Source organism: Triturus cristatus, chromosome 3_1, assembly GCF_964204655.1.
Source record: "Triturus cristatus chromosome 3_1, aTriCri1.1, whole genome shotgun sequence".
NCBI lineage: Eukaryota > Metazoa > Chordata > Amphibia > Caudata > Salamandridae > Triturus > Triturus cristatus.
In genome coordinates, this window is record NC_140583.1 from 885,001,821 (window position 1) to 885,023,500 (window position 21,680).

Below are 21,680 nucleotides of genomic sequence, written 5' to 3' on the forward strand. Positions count from 1 at the left end.
ACGCCATTCGAGGCGTGCGCGCCCACTTAACGCAGTGCGTTCCGTGCACGGTTTTTATCAACTTTAATAAGCCCTGTACATTTGGTGGCCTTCGGCCACCAAAAGCACAGGGGGTGGGGTCAATGTGGATAGTGTTTTTTTTATTTCGATTTTATAATTTCATGTTGCCAAAATATAGTTTTTTTACTGATGTCATAAGCCCTGTACATTTGGTGGCCTACGGCCACCAAAAGCACAGGGGGTGGGGTAAGTGTGGATAGTGTTTTTTTTATTTCGATTTTATAATTTCATGTTGCCAAAATATAGTTTTTTTACTGATGTAATAAGCCCTGTCCATTTGGTGGCCTCCGGCCACCAAAAGCACAGGGGGTGGGGTAAGTGTGGATAGTGTTTTTTTTATTTCTAATTTTTACCGTACGCTTACGGTAAGCGTACGGTAAGCGTACTCGGCGAAATTGCCGAAAAAAAAATAAAACCGTTTTTGCTCTTGGGGGATGTTTGGGGACTCCCTCAACATGACTATGTGGGAGGGAGTTGTCATAACAGCCCCGTAACATGTTTTTGGGCATCATGTTTGATAAATAACACTCAGTGCGAGAGACAAAATGGCGGACGCCGCTTCCTGGTTTCGGCCGATTCGAATGTTTACTAAGATCTAAGAGCCAATCAGAATCGCGCTCGCGCACGCCACCGTACGCGTATGGTAAGCGTACGGTAAGCGTACCGTAAGCGGGCTCAGATATATATATTGATTTAAAGGCTATTTTCTCAGAATCTACTGAACAGATTTACACCAAACCTACAAAAGGCACTTCCTTGACCTACGGACTACCTCTCTGCCAAATTTCTAGTAATTCTGTTCAGCCGTTCGGGCTGTAGCTCGTTCTAAAGGTCCTATGGAAAAATGCATGGGAAAAACGCGTTTTGGGACCCCCCTTTTATCTCAGCCCCCGCTTGACGAATCCCCCCGAGACTTTCAGGGTAGGAGCGGAGCGTAGCGCCCCACCTATTTTGAGAAATTCGCGAGGATTCATCGACCGGCGCCAAAGTTATTCAAAATAGAATGTTGCGGATTTCCTATGGAAAAGGGGTCCTAACTATAACTACCTACTGGCGACCGCCAGTAGGTAATATATATATATATATTTATATATATTCAGTGAAAAAACCATAGGTTTCACACATGTTATAGTTAGCTGGACATTTTACTCGTAAAAAACCAATGAAATTGCCCCGTTATAGTTAGTTCAGCTAACTATAACTCGCGCGCCCGCAATGCACTGCTGATGACGTCACATATTACATCACTCATGACATGGTCAGTGACATCACTCATGACATCACTGATGACATCTCAAATGACATCACTGATGACATCACTGATGACATCATCCTTGTGATAGAGTGGCAGACCTCCTCTTCCCCTAATATAACCTTTGACACACACATTCAAAAATAGAAACTACAATGTTCAAAACAATGGACATACCAATACCAGTTAAAACAACCTTTTCAGTAATTCTAAGATCCACATACACATCCACTCATTCACCAACAGTCCAATTCAGTCACTCATACATGTACTCACTCATCATATGTACTCATACACCTATACATCCTGTTACACAATGCCACTCATCCATAGAGTTACTCACACACATAGTCACTCATGCTAACAAAGAATCAAACATACATTTACTTGCATATACAGTTATACACACACCACCACACTTACTTCTACGGAAACTTACACATACTTAGTCTTTTAAACAATCACTTATAGAAACACATACTTATTCATACAAGAACTCTTTCAATCTCTCACTCTCACATATACTCACATATATACACCAATAGTCACATATACTAGTTTAAAACATATGTAGTTACTCATAAAGACACTATTGAGACAGTCATTCACTCACTAACACACCCATACACACACTCATCCACCCATACAGTCCTGCACACATACTGTGTTCAACACATACAAACAGTGAGTCACTCATTCATGCACCTATGCACTACGTAATACCCCCACCGAACCATGCAGACACTCAGACTGATACTCAAAAAACCAACTAATAACCTATATAGACACCCATGTAGCTACTCACCAACCCATGCAGCCACTTATACACAAAGTGAGAGACTGATACAGATATTTACATATTTAAACATTACTCACTAAGCCATGTATTCACTATGATACACTTAATCAGTCAGTTACACAATCAATTTTTCAAAAACAAATCATCCATTTACTCACTTATATACCCATTTATTCTTCCATCGACCTTGAGATATACATATATAAAACATATTTAATTTTCAGAAAAACCCACATTCACTGGATGATGTCATCAGTGATGTCATCAGTGATGTCATTTGAGATGTCATCAGTGATGTCATGAGTGATGTCACTGACCATGTCATGAGTGATGTAATATGTGACGTCATCAGCAGTGCATTGCGGGCGCGCGAGTTATAGTTAGCTGAACTAACTATAACGGGGCAATTTCATTGGTTTTTTACGAGTAAAATGTCCAGCTAACTATAACATGTGTGAAACCTATGGTTTTTTCACTGAATTTCTAAGGTTTTTTAAATGCTAATTCCTAACTATAACGTGTGTGAAACCTATGGTTTTTTCACTGAATTTCAAAGGTTTTTTAAATGCTAATTCCTAACTATAACGTGTGTGAAACCCATGGTTTTTTCAGTGAATTTGCAAGGTTTTTTAAATTCTAATTTTTTTTTTATTCTTCAATTTTTTCAAACATATTTTTAATTTAATTTTCTTACCTTTTATAAAGACTATGCTTTAATTTTTAAAATCCTTAAATATTTTTTTTTAATATATTTTTTAAAATAAACATGTAAAATTTATTTCCAGTTCTTTTTTTTTATTTTTTTATTTTTTTTTAGTACGCGTACCGTAAGCTCACGGTAAGCGTACGGTTTACGCAACGTCCGTAATCTATCTACGCTGCTTGCGTATAGTTACGCACTTTGCGTAGCCGCGCGTACTGCGCGTGGGACGCGTGCGCGCTTACGCCACACGCGCACGTTACGCGGAAGTGCCGGGGAGTGACTGTTATGCGCATGCGCGCAAGCGCGTGTCTTTTTTACGCGCACGCGTACTTTTTGCCGTAAGCGTACCGTAAGCGTACCGTAAGCGTACGGTAGGTCATGTGATCTTGAAACACAACTTTTGATTGGTTGAAACTACTTTCAGTTCTAGAACTCTCCTACACCACACCCATTCCCCTCATTTCTGCTTGTGATCCCTTGGGAGAAGGAGCTGGTTTGTCTTTGGGATACGATGGCAGAACAGCAGAGCTCTTCTGAGAGTGAGGCTAGCACTAGCAGCACTGTCTTGAGGCAGAGATCGAGGAAACAAAAGCCTTCTTATGTTTGGGATTATTTTACTTTTCCAGAAGGCCAGCAAAAGGTGAATGCACCCTTAGTTACTTGCAGGCTGTGTAAGCGTGTACTTTCTAGAGGTAATCCTGACAGGAAGTATTCCTTTGGGAATCACACCATGAAGAGACACCTCCAGGATGTACACAGAAGGACACATGGTCATCTTTTTGGAGGTAACTCTTCAGAAAGACGAGCCAGTACATCCACAGCAGCTCAGCCTGGACCATCACCTGCAGGGCTTACTCCTTCTTCTGCAGGTCAGGTGAGCCCTTCATCTGTGGGGGGAGAATCTCCTTTTGCTGGCCCTCTGGAAATGAACCCTCGATTTCGGAAGGTTGATATTCATTGCACATTTTGTAAAGATCTAATTTGCCATAGGGAGACCAGTGTTTCCCTAGTGAACAACAAAATAGATCAGCACATTTGTCGCTTTGAATAATTTTCCCATGCTTCCTTTCCTCTGTCCCTGCATGAACACAACGGTTCTTTTAAGAGCCAACCTTATCTTTCATCTTTTTTTTACATATGTTTTTAAAAACTTTTTTTTTTTTTTTTTACCGTACGCGTACGGTGCGCGTACTTTTTTTTTATTTTTTAAAAAAAACACTAAAAATCATTTATCACATTACATTGTCCTTGAGAGACTACAATTATTATTATTGACTTACCATACTCACTGAAAAAATATTTATTCATTTCTTTTTTTAAAAAATAGTTTTAAAAATGTTTGTAGTTTTCGAAAATTTTCTATATCTATCTGGAAAAAAAGAAAAAAGTATTAATATTTTTTAAACATTTTATAATACAGTACACATATTTACATTTTTTACCAAAAAATCTTTTTGCCTTATTTTTGCTGTTTTCAGAATATATTGCATTTCACTATAAATTGTGAAAGCAATTGCATTCATCATTTTACAGCGGGCAAAAAAAAATACCAATCACAAAGATTGTATTAAAAAAGCCCTGATTCTTTTTTTAATTAAACTTAACATTATAGAAATGCATAATATTGTAAAAAAATATCATCTAATACCAATACTTATTTCTTTAAAATACCGTCTGATATGTTTGTTTCAGAACTATAATCACAATATTATATCTCAAATAACTCCAAAATACATCTGATTTCATTTCCTTTAGGCCAAATAGTAATTTTAATTTTTTTTTTGGAATAAATTTCCAACGGAAATCCAATAAAATTCTAAAGTTTAATTTGTCCAGATCTCACCGATTCTCTGTAACATTTTGGTTCACGAAAATTTTTTGAATAATTTATTTAGTCCACAATAGAATTGGTTACTTTTCCACATGGCCAAATAGTAATTTTTTAAATCATTTTTGAAAAAATTTCCAATGGCAGTCCAATAACATTCCAAAATTTAAAATGTGCAGAAGTTACCGATAATCTCTAAATTATTGGTTTTTCAAAATTGCATTAAAAATTAAAAAAGTCCACATTACAATTGGTTATCTTTCCATTAGGCCAAATGATAATTTTAAAAATCTTTTTTTTACAAAATTGCAATGGTAATCCAGTAAAATGGTAAAATTATTTTGTCCAGATCTTGCCAAGTCTCTCTAAAATTTAGGTTTTAGGCCATGAAACCGCTGGTGTAAGAGCGCTATATAAGAATTTTTTAAACTCAAACTCAAACTCAAGATTAGATAGGAATTTGCTAAATCAAAAGGCAAACGTTGTTTGAAAATCAATTGGGAATCATTACACAGTGTCCAGCCTTTTTCACATTTTAGATAAACTGTGTAATGTCCAGAAGTAACAGTAGGTCCATCATGGAAAATTATTGCAACAGTTACAAAAGTTTTTCCTGAAATTGATAATTGCTGTCCTGTAAACTTCTTTATTAAAGTATCCAATTTTGAACCATCAGCTCTACATCGTTGCATCATTAAAATTACATACTGTCCGTATTCCTTTAAAATTAATGTTGAAAACATGTCAGAATTACACTCACCACATTTCATGCTATGATTAGCATCTTTAACTAATTTTGCAAAAGTGACTGTTTTACTCTCTGGCAATGTCAAATAAATAAACCTTTCATTATCAACAATAGAGCCACATATATTATAACAATTATCACAACTATGTTCCCATTTATAAGAGAGACCAAAAGCAATGTCAATGGGAACTCCTTCTTCTTCCACTACCTGAAGAAAATACATCAAAAATTCATGTGCATCTTGCTGTTCATTTTGAGAAAACTGTGTTCGTCCTGAACATACATCTAAAAGTTTTCTAATGTCAGTAGCACTTTCTATTTGAGTTTTATCTTTACTCAACTTTTGAAAAAGGAGACTCAGCTCTGAACAGAATCTTTTTCCCTGATTTACTATTATCTGCTCTTGCAAACTTTCCAGATAAAATGCAACATTCAGCACTACATTTGCGTAGCAGTTGACACCAGAGCTATTTTCAAAATGACATCCTACAACCTGTTCTTCATTTTCCTTTTTCTTTTTGCTTGCAATTACATCACTCCTCTTTTTTTTCCTCTTCTCTACATCTTCACTACAGATATTCTCATTTTTTCTTTTACGAGAAACTACACGTTTCTCCAATTCCACAGAGCAAGAGTGCTTGACTTTTCAAACCTTACAGCAAATCTATAGTACTGTTCTTTGGTTACACATTTTTTTGTACCAATACAAAACATGCTTCTATTAATTTACACATACAGCCTAGTTTTTATTCTAGAATGGTATGAAACAGCCAATCAGTTCTTTTTGTTTTGAAAAAAATATGTATGCCTCCATTTCCAAACTGTCTTTCTTTTCATATTGCCATTCTACTGAAAGACACCTCCTGAGTGCATCCAGTTCTCCTTTGAAGATGTTCACAGTGTGGATTGTAGGGCACAGCTATGTCTTCTGGAGTGAAAAGTTTGCAGAGAAAACAGGTATGGTGAGAGACCTTGCTTTGCCAAATGTAGACATTAAATGGATTGGTCAGAGAGGGTTAAAGTGGCACCAATTGATGCCATTGGTGAAATCCTTCATTCAAATCCAACACCCTGACCTCATAATAGTGCACTGTGGTGGCAATGACCTAGGCACTTTGACTGGGGTAGGTCTGGAAATGCTTATGAAGGACACCTTTGCACAACTGTTTACACTTTTCCCTAAAACTGCCTTTGTGTTTTCCAACATATGCCAAAGGCAAAAATGGAACTGGTCCAATCATTTCTGTCCGCAGATTGACAAAGCAAGAAAGCACGTCAACAAATCTGTTTCTGCTTTCCTCCGTGACTATGGTATGGGTGCCATTTACCACAACAACTTGCGTTATGACATGCAAGACATTTATAGAGGAGATGGTGTGCACTTCAATGATTAAGGGAACAGAGTCTTCCTCTTGAACCTTAGACTCTGCATCGGTACTTACTTGTAGGTACCACTAAAAAAATGACTTCATAAACACAACAGCTCTTTTTAGAGCTCCCTAATTTCTAAACTCTTAAATCTGCTTTTCATTTATTTATTTTTATTTTTTTACCGTACGCTTACCGTAAGCTTACGGTACGCGTACCCCGTGATTTTTTTTAAAATCAATAAATGTTTTTTTTGTACTTTTCTGTCCTTCTTTGACCCCCTTACAAATGTTAGGGGGTCTGTAACTCTCCTCATTGCCCCCTTTCCTTGTTTTCTCTGTTTTTTTTCTGAGTGAAACACACAAAATGGCGGCCGCCGCTTCCTGGTTTCGGCCGATTCGAATGTTTACTAAGATCTATGGGCCAATCAGAATCTCCTTCGCGCACGCCATGTTTCTTCCGTACGCTTACCGTAAGCTTACCGTACGCGTACCCCGTGATTTTTTTTAAAAACCAATAAATGTTTGTTTTGTACTTTACAGTCCTTCTTTGACCCCCTCACAAATGTAAGGGGGTCTGTAACTCTCCTCATTGCCCCCTTTTCTTGTTTTCACTCTTTTTTTTTCAGAGTGAAACACAGAAAATGGCGGCCGCCGCTTCCTGGTTTCGGCCGATTCGAATGTTTACTAAGATCTAAGAGCCAATCAGAATCGCGCTCGCGCACGCCACCGTACGCTTACCGTAAGCGTACGGTAAGCGTACCGTAAGCGGGCTCAGATATATATATTGATTTAAAGGCTATTTTCTCAGAATCTACTGAACAGATTTACACCAAACCTACAAAAGGCACTTCCTTGACCTAGGGACTACCTCTCTGCCAAATTTTGAGTAATTCTGTTCAGCCGTTCGGGCTGTAGCTCGTTCTAAAGGTCCTATGGAAAAATGCATGGGAAAAACGCGTTTTGGGACCCCCCTTTTATCTCAGCCCCCGCTTGACGGATCCCCCCGAGACTTTCAGGGTAGGAGCGGAGCGTAGCGCCCCACCTATTTTTAGAAATTCGCGAGGATTCGTCGACCGGCGCCAAAGTTATTCAAAATAGAATGTTGAGGTTTTCCTATGGAAACGTGGTCCTAACTATAACTACCTACTGGCGACCGCCAGTAGGTAATATATATATATATATATATATATATATATATATATATATATATATATATATATATATTTGTGATTAGTTTGGTCTACTTTTCTTTTTAAATGTAGGGTTGGGAATAATAAGTTAGACCCCTCCAAAGTCCAACACTTTTCCTACTATTTTTTAAATTAGAACAGAAAATGTAAATCTGACACCTCCAAAGTTCAACACTTTATCTCCTGTTAGTAAGGTTAGAATGGGTATAGTAAATCTCCAATGAGGATGGAGTGGGAATAGCAAACTTGATCCGTCCAGATCTACCACTTTCCCTATTGTTGCTTAGGTTGGAGTCAAAATAAGAAAACTGACACCCCAAATTGCAACACCTTCCCAATTGTTGTTTATGTTGGTGTGGCAGTAGTAAATCTGACCCCTCCAATGTCTAACACTTACCCTATTGTTGCTTTAGTTTTGGCACAGTTTGTAAGTTTGTAGTTGATTTCATATGCGGTTATGCATACAATTTTTCCTTTTTAAGCTATTTTTCTTAACGGTTAGAGACTTTTGTGTAGGAGTGTGGCTCAATGGTTAGAGCGGCAGACCCTGAAGCAGAGTTCTGGCCAGGGACCAGGGTTCGATTCCCGCCTCGGCGGACCTGTCTATTCTCGCCTCGGTGCCTATTCTAATCATGGGCCCCATGCTGCAACTCTGGGCAATACCTTGCTTAGCCTCCACACCGGCCCCAACAGCGCTAAGGATGCCTGGCTTCACCCTGGGGGTGCCCAGGAGTGGACACTTCACAGGGAAAACCAGGAGGGGTTCCACAGCGGTAGGAGTATCAGCGCCAGGAAACCGCAAAGGCGACACCGCAAGGTGCCCGTCTGGTGACAGTGCGCTCTATAAGTACTTTGACATTTACATTTACATTTTGGTGTAGTCATTTTTGAATATTGGTAATTATTATTTTATATTTTATGTTAATTTTTTTATTTGGTGCGATTTATTGTATAGTAAATTTCATTTTAATTTTGTATTTTATACTATTTTAACATTTTCATTTCATTTTCATTGCAATGCATATATAATGTATTTCTATGCTTTTACAATAAACCTAATTATCATTAATATTATTTTATTAATTATATATGAAAATATTAAAATAATGTTATTTATTTTGTAACATTGTATCCTAATTACTGTGCAGCCCTGTGTTTCATAAGTGGCAGAGTGCAGCGTTAAACCAAGAAGGCTAACCCTGGGCTCTGTCACTGCCATACAGGAAGTAAGGAAGATTACCCTAATGAAGGAGGTTTCTGCCAAAAAAGTGACCAGTGAGGAGAAGATGTCTGTTTGCCTCTACCAACGCTGACATCAAGCCCTCATCCTTTTTCTGGAAAACACAACATACCTGCTGCACCCTTCTACGGGAGGTAAGAGGAGGATCACCCCTTGATCGTTGGCACCCCAAAAGCCAAAGTCGTGTCTCTCGGCAATGCAGTCACTGCAGTCATGGAAAGCAGTGAACCTTGCATCAGTTTGTCCCAGCAGCATACAAATCTTCACAGGCAAGTCAGCAACAGGAACCACAGTCTGCAACTGGTCTTTTGGAAGCAGTGTCTCTGCACCAGCCCTCTCACTCCTCATGCACCTTCCTTACTTTACCCCTCTAATGTTGGCATTACCTTTTGGTATTTTAGAGGCCTTCTCACTTGCAAGGAACATTTTTGGCGCTCCTGCTCTGCAGTTGAGCCCTGCAACAAAGACGGGCAATGGCAGAACAGTGCAGATGCACCATGCATTTGTATATAGTATCATTTGCCTTTTATTATACATATTTTTCAACTGTGTGTGTCCTCTATATTTTACATGTTCTAGCCTACATATCTACTAGCTAACTTAGGAGTCTGAGAGCTGCTAAAGAGAACCTTTTTTTAATTTGGTAACTGAATTATCATCTTCCTTCTAGACAGATGAGACATGCTCATGAGTTGATAAATGTGGTGTTTGTCTGTCTCTCACCTTTCCCTAAGTTCAGTTTTTGGGACCTCAAATGGTGCCAATAGGCAGACTCAGACGAAATAGCAGAAGAGTTTGGTGTGGTGAGGTACTATTAAATTAGGACTCGGTGCTAACTGAAGGAAGAAGAAAACATTTTATACATTTGCAAAAATTCAAACCGTACTTCATAATGCAACCTTACTGTCATGCAGACTCAGCACTCCTATTTAGTAAATTCCACTATTGCTCTCTCATGATGTGAACAGCAACTACAGTAATAGAAAGAATACTGACGCCTCTCGCTTTCAAATATTGCATTCAAAAACATTTAAAAAACATTTGCAGCCTTCACTTAGAGCCACAGGGCATTATCTTTGCAATGCAGTGATAAAAAGAAAAAAGTTGTTCAATTAAGCAATAGTCAGTTCTTCGAGCCTCTGCAAGGAGGCAATTAGAAACTATGAAGTAGATGCAATTAACATTGTGAACAGATAATTATTCTGGTGTGGCTCCCCAATTTTGGTAAGGCATTGATGCTCGCTATTACACATTAATCCAAGTAACGAGCAGGCCAGCAGGTCTTGCATTCTCATAGTGCTTGCCAAAATGAAGATACAAACAGTACAATCAATTATATGCTCTGCTCACAAGTACACACAGATTGACCACAGACAAGAACCCTTGAAGACGCATCACTTGAACACGTTAGTCTGAAGAGAAGCAGCTGGAAATAGACACCTTTGCATACAAGAAAGCACAGACTGACACTTACAGAATACATATACAAAGACACATATGCACCAGTGTGCACATATCCAATTGTGTATTACACAGGCTTGCCAACTAAGACATCATTTTCAATATGTTAAAGGTTCGGTAAATGGAGAGGGGGCTGGCTTAGATCCCACTGAGCCAGTTGGGACATTCTCCTGTTTTATCTCTCCAACTGCATGTTTATCTGGTGTGTCAATGTTTATTTTGGCCCTTGTTTTGGCCCTGGAGTCATGCTAATCTAAGTGTGCGCTGATTCGTAAGTCTGCCCATGACAATGTGAGGTCAGGTACCTATTCTGTGACCTTGAGGGGTGCACTTAGCATGCCCTAATTACAACCAGAGAACTACTCTCTCTGTTGTGGGTATGGCACAAAGAGCAGTGGTGGCAGCATACTGTTAGTAAGAAAAATCAATGTTGGGACCAGCCACTTTTAACTGTATCACTGGGGTTGATACCTACTGGCCCAACTAAGAAATATTCCATTTTTAGGTGCATGCCCAGACTCACGCACTGACATCCTTTTGAGAGTCAAGAGTGTGTGCATGTGTAGAGTGTGTAACAAATGCATGGTGTGTGAATGAGCAAGTCTGGCCTCACACACAATGAATGATTTCTATTCTCCAAGGGAGTGGAAAGGTGCTTTCTGTATTCCTCTGCCTGGAAGGAGGAGACTCAGATACGGAAGGTAGGAGGATGAAGACACAGCTTCATTTAGATATTATGTGAGGCCTTTAGGTTAGGAAGGAACTGCTGATTAGTCTTCCTTGGTACTGCCATTTAATAGATGGTTGGGGTGAAGTGTAGGACTGCCAGCTCTTTTGTGAAAGGCCCTTTTATCTGTCTCTAATTATTCCTACTGTTGGGTCATGTGCTGTACACAACAGAAGAGCTCATGAAGAGAGAAACAGATGCGTCTGGGGTTTAGAAAAATTAAATATTGGAAAGACATAACAGTTATCAAGCGTTACTTCACTGTAAGTTTGCAAAGAATGACTACAAACCTAAAACTGAAGAATATTGATGAGTGCTAGTTCTGTTTTGAATATACCACTTGTAAATTATACAAGTATTTTTTATATATTAACAAAAAAACACTAAGGTTAAAGATAAGTTATAGCTAGGAAAACTTAATTTAAGATTGGTATACGAACCCAACTTAAACTACACAAACAATAGAAATGTATAATTATCTCTTAAATGTATGGTCTATGCACCACTTACATACTTATAAACCCAGTTCGTCAAAACGGTGTAAAGTTTATAAGGGACAAAAATTCCCAAAAAAGCCCTATATGTGGGGAGCCTAGCTATAACTACAGAGTGCAATCCTGCCTCTCCAACTTCCGAAAGCAGGCCCTGACACGATGGAATTGAAGTCAATTTCTATTGTTTAATGGAGAAACAACACAGACAACACATTTCCGTGGAAGCCTCCACCTTGCTCACATATTACCTACTGGCGGTCGCCAGTAGGTAGTTATAGTTAGAACCTAGTTTCCATAGGAAAAGCATTTTTTGATTTGCTAATAACTTTGGCGTCATTTGATGAAATTTTCAAAACGAGTTGCCCGCTCCGGTCAGCTCCTATCCTGAAAGTTTGGGGGTGATTCGTCAAGCGGGGGCTGAGAAAAAAGGGGGGCCCAAAAAGTGTTTTCTCCATGTCAATTTCAATAGGAATTTTTAATACAGGCTACAGCCCGAACTGCTGAACTGAATTACACCAAATTTGGCAAAAAGGTGGAGCTTGGTTCAGAAAGGTACCTTTTTTTTAAACGGTGTAAATCCATTCATTAGTTTCTGAGAAATTCAAAAATTAAAAGTCAAAAAATAATTTTCCCATAGGAAACTTTAGGCAAGGCTACAGCCCGAATTGCTGAACGGAATTACACCAAATTTGGCAAAAAAGTAGTGCTTGATTCAGAAAGCGTCTTTTTTTTCAAATGGTGTAAATCCGTTCAGTAGTTGCTGAGAGATTAATAAAATAAAGGTTTTGATATCTGGGGCAGCGGTGGGTTCGTGCACCCTCCCAACTGCGCGCTTCACTGTGATTGGGGGCCACGAGCTTCACTGTGATTGGCTGCCAACACTCCAAACCAGGAAGTGTTGGCAGCCATCTTGTGACTCGGTAGAACTGAGTTACAAGAAAGCAGTCGAAAAAAGATTAAAAGAGAAGAAAAGGGGGCAGGGTAGAAACACCCTGACCCCCCAGTCCTGCTCCTGGGGGTCCCACAAGGACCCCCGGCCTAAAAATTGTTTATATTTTTAGGAAAAACTTCAGAATGCGCGCTGGGTGGGCGAATCCGGATGAGAAAAAAAATGAAGTGGGGGCTCCTCTACTTCATTTAACCCCTTCAGTGCCCATGACGAGATAGTCTCGTCATGGAGCGCGGTTGCGCTGTGCCCATGACGAGACTATCTCGTCATGAACCCCGCCCGCTAATTCAACGCCCGGCACAGGGCGGGGAAAGGGCGGGGCACAGAAGGGGTTAAATGAGCCCCGGGTGGGCCAGTTTCCATGGGCAATCCTATAATTATATTGCTGGGGCCTGCGGGGCCTCCGCAGCCCCAAGGACCGCCACCTCCCATGTAAATTAGGTGCGGGAGGGTACAGTGTGAGTGCAAAGCTCTGAAGGATCGTGCACCCATTTGGAAAGGCGAATTTTGTCGAAAATGGGAAAGAACCAGTTGTGGGACACTCTGTATTCACTCAAGAGACGGTTGCTGAGGGTGTGTGTTTTACATACTAACGGGAAGGTTGGGCTCCCCAGTTGCAGTATATTTGTTCAACGTGTGGGAACTTACGCTCTTGTACTTGCACAGAGATTTGTGTATAACCCCTGTCCTGAAGAGGCTAACGAAGATAAGGCTGAAACGTGGTCACGTCGACAGATACTCCAGGATTACGAATGTTTCTTGAAACATTTTCGTTACACACTATTAGCTAGGTTAATTTTTAGCACTACAAGTGTTGCACGTTGTGACTACCTCTAAGTGGATCGCCCGGAGATTTTCTAGGGGGACACTATAACGAACATAATACTTTAGGGTTATTGGTCTTGATATGTATACATGTGATATTGTTGATGTTATTTGTAATGTGATATATGTCATGCACTTGCTCTTTGAACAGGCATTCTGCTCATGTGTGTTGTAAATTGAATTAGATATATTCAATGCAAATATAAAGTATTCTGGAGAGGGTAATTAAATGTGCTCGCTCTATACAAATGTCCACTATTGATTCCTTGATACCTTTTTTTGTTGTATATATTTACGTATCCGTATCCAGGTATTAAAGAGTTATTTGGGTACACCCCTGTCGTTGCTTCTCACTGTGATTGGGTGCCACGAGCTTCACTGTGATTGGCTGCTAACACTCCAAACCAGGAAGTGTTGGAAGCCATCTTGTGACTCGGTAGAACTGAGTTACGAGAAAACAGTTGAAAAAAGATTGAAAGAGAAGAAAAGGGGGCAGGGTAGAAACACCCTGACCCCCCAGTCCTGCTCACGGGGGTCCCACAAGGACCCCCGGCCTAAAAATTGTTTATGTTTTTAGAAAAAACTTCAGAATGCGCGCTGGGTGGCGAATCCGGATGAAAAAAAAATGAAGTGGGGGCTCCCCCACTTCATTTAAATGAGCCCCGGGTAGGCCAGTTTCCGTGGGCAATCCTATAATTATATTGCTGGGGCCTGCGGGGCCTCCGCAGCCCCGAGGACCGCCACCTCCCATGTAAATTAGGTGCGGGAGGGTACAGTGTGAGTGCAAATCTCTGCGTTGCATTACTCTATGCCAGGGAGGCCTTTCTATGGGTGTTGCAAAGGTGTTTCCATGCAACATCATTGGATTTTCACATATTCCCAGATTTACCAGAAGTGGTACAACTGGGAATGCACTAACAACTATGCATATTTCTCCTCTTTTCTTCCTCTTTCTATGTATGCTGCATCCTGCAGCACACGTAGAAAGAGGAAAACGTCTCAGGGGCTGGTTTTTGTGCTGGAAGGTGCCTCTTCCTGCACAACAGCAATCCTATTTGCAATGCAGGAACCCTTGCACCATGGTGCAAGAGTGCCTGCATTGGCGCTCGGCAGCCAAAAGGGCGCCAGTGCAGGGGAAATGTCAGGAATGTCCTGTGCTGACTTAAATATGGCACATTTCTGCCCTTTCCCTGTCACGCAGTGCAGCAAGGTGCACTGCACTGTGTGACTCAGCCATAAATATGGTCCTTAGTATTTTGAATGTAGAATCTTTGGCCTGTTGCAAACTTTTTCATCAGAGCCTAAAAACTTGTGTGGAACATGCTGCACACAAATTGTCAAGTGTCACCTGCAAACATTTCTAATGTGTGCAATAGCTGTACACAGGTAGGATGTATTAGGAGCACATGCGCTTTGTACACACTTGCACCCATTAGCCTGATCAGGCTATACACAGTTAGGTAGAAAAGTACTATGGTAGTTGCACCCGACTATGTAAAGTGTAAATCAAACTAGCACACTCATTGGAGGATGTCATTGTTACTGTCATCAGTGATGTTATCAATGATGTCATTTGAGATGTCATTGGTCATGTCATAAATTGTGTCATAGAACATGCATGAGTGATGTCATATGTGAGGTCATAAGCAGTGCATGGTGTGGGCACAAGTTACAGCTTCCGCTGCTAACTATGACTGGTGAATTTCTGTGTTATTTTTAGTTCAAAACACTGCACTCTTCAGCAGCGATTGTTTAACTCACTGGGTCCTCCCTTTTCACCTAACTATAATGTTAATTTAACCATTGATTTACATAATATAGTTAGGACCTAGTTTCCATAGAAAAGCATTTTTTGTCTTGCTTATAACTTTGGCGTTGTTTGACCAATCTTCATGAAAATTTGCACAAAAAAATGTGTCAACGTCGGTTCTGTGTGTAATGGAAAGTTTGGGGGTGATCCGTGCAGTGAGGACCAAGAAATAGGCTTGTGTTTATAATGTTAATTCCCATAGGAACGCGTTGTTGAACTTACAGCCTGAACCACTGGATGGGATGAAGCCAAATTTGTTCGAAATGAAGATGTTGTTATGCAGATTGTGCTTTTTGTTATTTGGTGCAAATCCGTCCAGTAGTTCTTGAGAAATTTAAGCCCAAAATTATAGATATATTACTGGCAGTGGATATTTTGAAACAGCTTTGGAGTTAATCGTAAATGTATGCGCCAACGGGAATGCTCTTATTGGCTGGACACAACCTGTCCACTTAATCATCTGGGAATGGTTCCCAGGGCTGAAAATTTGAGTGAAAACTATCATAAGGGGTCAGGGTGGTGATACTCTGACCCCATGTTTGAGAAATGGGTTTGTTAGTGACACAAGTTATGTGTCAAAAAATGTATTTTGTTAATTGCATGCAATATTCATAACGCCACGACAGCCAATGCGGCCCCTGTGTATCATCACAGGGACATCGCGAATATCGCGCTGTCATCATGAATATTGGTGAAAATATAAAAACCACCAACCTGGTTGGTGACATGCTTCATCATCGGGCTCCACTGGGTATGACCGAGTGCCATCCCAGTGTGCTACAACGCCAGGTTACTGCGGAGCGGGATTTTGTGAGGTGACAGTGAATTTGGAATTAAAAATACCCAATTGAGTCAAAAAATATATATAATTTAATAGTTTTGCTAATTGGGAAAGATTAAAAAGGAGTGAGAGTCAAAAAATAACAGACCGGATTCACTCCATGGCGGTCAACATGTTTCTGCCTTGGGTGTGTTACACAGGCTTTCATCAGGACCAGAGTGGGAGTGTGTGAGCCCCGGAGGTATAAACGCACTAAGGTTCACCCTACCGTGGGCTCTTATGTGAAAAAGTGTGTAAATAAACAATTCAAAATCCGCCAAGTGGTATCAAGGTGGAGAGAAACGAGTTTACTTAAGAGGCCAGACCGTTCGTCGCCTCAGGGATCCCGGGGTGGGGGTGCGAACAATATGGCACACCGCCCTCGCTGTTCGGCACCCGTTGGAAACCTGTACAGCCTCGAACAAATTCACTGTCACCTCACAAAATCCCGCTCCGCAGTAACCTGGCGTTGTAGCACACTGGGATGGCACTCGGTCATACCCAGTGGAGCCCGATGATGAAGCATGTCACCAACCAGGTTGGTGAGTGAGGGCTTTCATACTTAATTTGTATTACCTCCCAAGGTCTGTGTTCCTCCCTATAACGTTTTGGGAAGGTCCCGACTCTGGAGACCCGTGCCTTCTGGATGGTAAGTGCCTTGCAGACACTACACTGACTTTGTTGTTTTGGAACTTTTCCCTTGAGGGGACTAGTCGTGTTTTTACCCTTCCTCTTCTGTTGTTGATTGAAAATATAAAAACAACATATACATATACATATATATATTTGTTTACACTCACCAGTTAATGTCACACACTCATGTGTGTACTCACAAACTCGCTCAGGCACTTATACACCCATTCACATATCTACTCCCACACTTATACATCCCCATTCAGGGAATAATGCACCCACTTACAGACTTACTTAGGGAGTGATGCACCCATGTGGAGACCCACTCAGAGACTCACGCACCCACTTACAGACCCTATAGTTCGTGAAACTTGATGAACATCCTTATTGAGAACGCTGAGCGGAAAATTGCTAAACTCTTAGTTGAAATACAGAACATTGAGGAAGAGATTAAACAATTGAATTTACCAGAAGCAACAGTTAAGAATTATACTATTTTGGATGAGATTTTGAATAATTTACAGGTGGAGATAAAGAGAAGAAAAGCAAGGAAATTAAAGCGTGATGAGAATGATTATAGAACAGGACGGGTATTTATGTTTGGTAAACTTTTTGACTATTTAGTCAATAAATATCTGGGTACTAAACGTAAAGGAGATGATGCCCCATATACCAGTGAAATTAATACTTCATCTAGTAATGTCTCTGGCAGTGATATTGAGGAGGCAGGAGATGTACAGACAAATATAACTAATGAGAGTAGTTTTTTACAGGAGGTGCGTCGTATGAGGATTGGGAATCGAGATACAGGTATCAGAAATCGGGAAATAAATTTACAAAGACAAGGAGAGGGTCAAGAGGAAAAGGAAGAGCACAAAACAAGACAGGGAATGAGAACAGGATCATGGAAGAACTGAATGTTGAGCAAACAATATATACTAATGAGATTGAAATCATTAATCTGTCCTCGTCTAATCTGTCTCAGGATATGATATCATTACTTAAGAAAGGATTAGGATTTTGTCCAAATATTTATGCTAACTGGTAAATGACTAAAATTGATGTGTATAAATTTGTTAGATTGCTAAAGTTAAAGTAGTTTTTTGCAATTGCTCCAGTGAAAGTAAAGCATAAAAATTTGGAATCGGATGCCAGTAGTTTAACTATACAAGATATACACAATACGAGATTACTTCTATCATTAACAGAAGAAGATCCAGTTACGGTTTCTAAATTACTAGAAGACCTGGAGGTTAATCGTAATTTGAGTACAACTAGTGGACTAAAAACAAGATCCAAGTGGACTCCTCAACTTGCAGCAGGAATTACTATTGATGCATTTTATAAAGCTGTCAATTTTGATTTGGATTTAGTCATAGAGCAGGATAGGTAAAAACACTATGGTGGAAAATGACAATCTTACGAGGAGAGAAAGAATGGCTTTGAAAGAACTTACTAGTAATCAGGAATTGACAATACTTATGGCAGACAAGGGTGGGAACATCGTTGTAATGAATGCCAAGGGCTATAATGATGAAATCCTCACGCAACTTAATAATGACAAGTATTATGAGTGTCTGACCTGCAATCCTTTAGTAGAATTAAAAGACATGATTATTAAGAAACTTAAAGAGTGGTATGACCAAACTTTGATTGAGTATGACGAATATGTTTATTTACTAGTGGACTGTCCCAGATCACCTTCTATGTATAGATTACCCAAAATCCACAAGAATAGGGAGAGGCCACCAGGGAGACCGATAATTTCAGGTATAGGGGGACCCACGGAGAGACTTTCACGATTCATAGATACATTTTTGAGACCTTATGTGCAGAATTTACCCTCCCATATTCAGGATACTAAACATGTCTTGAACATTATGAGCGATATATCATGGGAAACAGGAATGATAATGGCAACATTAGATGTAGTATCGTTATATACTAATATTCATCACCATTTAGGACTGCAGGCATTAGAGACTTTTCTGAACAAGCGACCAGCAGAATAATATGATCATACAATGATGCTTTTGCAAATGACTAATATTGTCTTAAAAAAATTGTTTTTTTATTTGATAACAAATGGTATAGGCAACGCCTTGGTACTGCGATGGGTTCCAGATTCGCTCCGTCCTTTGCCAACCTGTTTATGGGTTGGTTTGAGGCGGAGTGGATCTGGGACCCTAGGGGCAGCAAATGGATTGAATACATTTACTATTGGGGACATTTTATTGACAACTGTCTCCTGATCTGGACAGGATCTATCAGTGATTTGGAGGATTTCTTCATTTATTTGAATGACAATGATTTGAATCTGAGCTTTACTACACATTATGACAGTAATCGTATCGTATTTCTGGATTTTGAGTTATTTGTTGATGAGGGCAAGTTGTGTAGTAAAATGTATCGTAAAGAGACTAGTTGTAATGCATTACTACATGCAGACAGTTGCCATCCCAGGAGCCAAATTAACGCCATACCATATGGCGAGATGGTGAGGGCTAGAAGGAACTGTTCAGTCCAGGAAGATTTTGAGAATAATTTGAGGGATATGACCCAGAGATTTATAGCTAGAGGTTATAAATATACAGTGATTCATGATGCTAAAAAGATTGCACAAAAACTGAGTCGTGATTGTACACTTAAGACAAAGAATAAGGACTTTAAGAACATAGTTACTGACAAGGTAAGATTGATCACGCACTTCAATAGTGACAGTCACAAACTATATGCTCTACTGAACAAATACTGGCATTTTCTCAAAACAGATAAAGATATAATGCCGGTTTTGAGCGATAAACCGAGTTTGACTTTTAGGAAGGGGTTGACATTGGTGTTAGAAGGCGACCTCAGAGGAGACAGGGAGGTACCTGAGCACCCTGAGACCTACCCTCGGGGTATCGTAGCCGGGCACTGGCGGGGGACTCCTCAGGGGAAGAGTCTTGTATCTAGGATCGTACACACTGCACCACACGACAAAGAGACACCACACTGTATGTTCTTGGGAACAGATCTTTATCTAATCAGCTTCGTAGGATCTTTATGATCAACAAGGTGGATATGTACAAATAGAGCACGGGCTCAAAGAGTCTCGGTAGGGATAGGGGGTAGCGGGACAGTCTTTGGGGATCCGGGTCAATGCAGGGACGTACCCAGTGCACAGCTCACAATCCTCGAGCTGGGGGATACGCTGTGGTCATTGGGGTCCAGCTGGACCGAGGGAGTCTTCAGGAGCCGCGAGTCACTCAGCAGGGCTCAAGCACAAGGTCGGAGGTCTTACGATCTTCAGGGGAGCCGCGAGTCACTCAGCAGGGCTCAAGCATAAGTTCGGAGGTCTTACGATCTTCAGGGGAGCCGCGAGTCACTCAGCAGGGCTCAGGTGTTCCAAGGTTGCAAGGGAGCCGCGACCACGTCAGCAGGGCTCTCGTCGTTCCAGAGTCGAATCTGCCAGATAGTCTCAGAGCATCCCTTGTTATAGGTCAACCCCTCTTTGATGTCCGGAGTCTGTGTAGGCAGGGGGCTTAGCACCTGGGGGCCGCTCGTTGGAGTGTCCTGCCATGTTGTCCTTTGATCCTTTCAGGGCCGGGTCGGGAGGAGTCCCAGACACGCAGCAGGCGTGGAGCCAGCCCTCAGGGAGGCCGGAGGCCGATCGAAACCCATCTCCCAAGGGGAGGCCAGAGGTGCGATGGAAACTGCTCCTCCCTCTCTCACTCCGTGGGAGCGCGATGTCCTCCAGCCGGGGCGACGCCTCTAGGCCCGGGTCGCGTTGGAGCCGGGCGGCCATCGTAGGTGTATGCAGTGGGCACGCGGGCCCTGTGGTGCTGGGAAGATGGAGGGCACGGACGGGGAAGTCCGAGTCGGGTGTGTGTGGGTTCTGGCGGGAAGGACCGGCTAGGCCGTTTACTCGGGGGCTGAATGAGGTGCACGGGTCAGGGTGTGTGGCTAGGGGTCAGGGATGGCCACGCCACAAGGCCGGGTCTAACACGTGTCCCCCCCAGCTGAAAGCCGGAGAGAACTACCCATCCTCTTGGGGGTTCTCTTCGCTGAGGCGGAAGAACCGGGAGAGGCCGTCAGCGTTGGCGTGGTCAGTACCAGGGCGATGCTCTACGGTGAAATCCATCCCCTGAAGGGAGATTGACCACCGCAGTAGTTTGGGGTTTTCTCCTCGCATCTGCATGAGCCATCGCAAGGGGCGATGGTCGGTTTGGACTTTGAAATGGGTGCCGAACAGATAGGGTCGTAATTTCTTGAGGGCCCAGACTACGGCGAACGCCTCGCGCTCAATGGTGCTCCATTTCTGTTCTCTGGGTAACAGCCTTCGGCTGAGGAAGGCTACGGGCTGGTCTAGGCCTTGGTCATTCACCTGGGACAGGACTGCCCGAATGCCATGCTCGGAGGCATCAGTTTGCACCACAAACTCCTTGGAGTAGTCAGGGGCCTGGAGCACGGGGGCAGTACACAAGGCCGCTTTCAGGGCATCGAACGCCTCTTGGCAGGCAGAGGTCCACTGCACTTTCTTGGGCTGTTTCTTGTACGTGAGTTCCGTGAGGGGACCGACAAGGCTGCCGTACCCCCGGATGAATCTCCGGTAGTAGCCGGTGAGGCCCAGAAAGGCTCGGACCTCCGTTTGGGTAGTGGGCGTCGATCTTAGGCTGCAGAGGGGTGACCTACCCGCTTCCGACCCGGTGCCATAGGTAGACCACCGAACCTTGCCCAATCTGACACTTGCCGGCTTTTACTGTGAGGCCTGCCTGGCACAGGGCCGTTA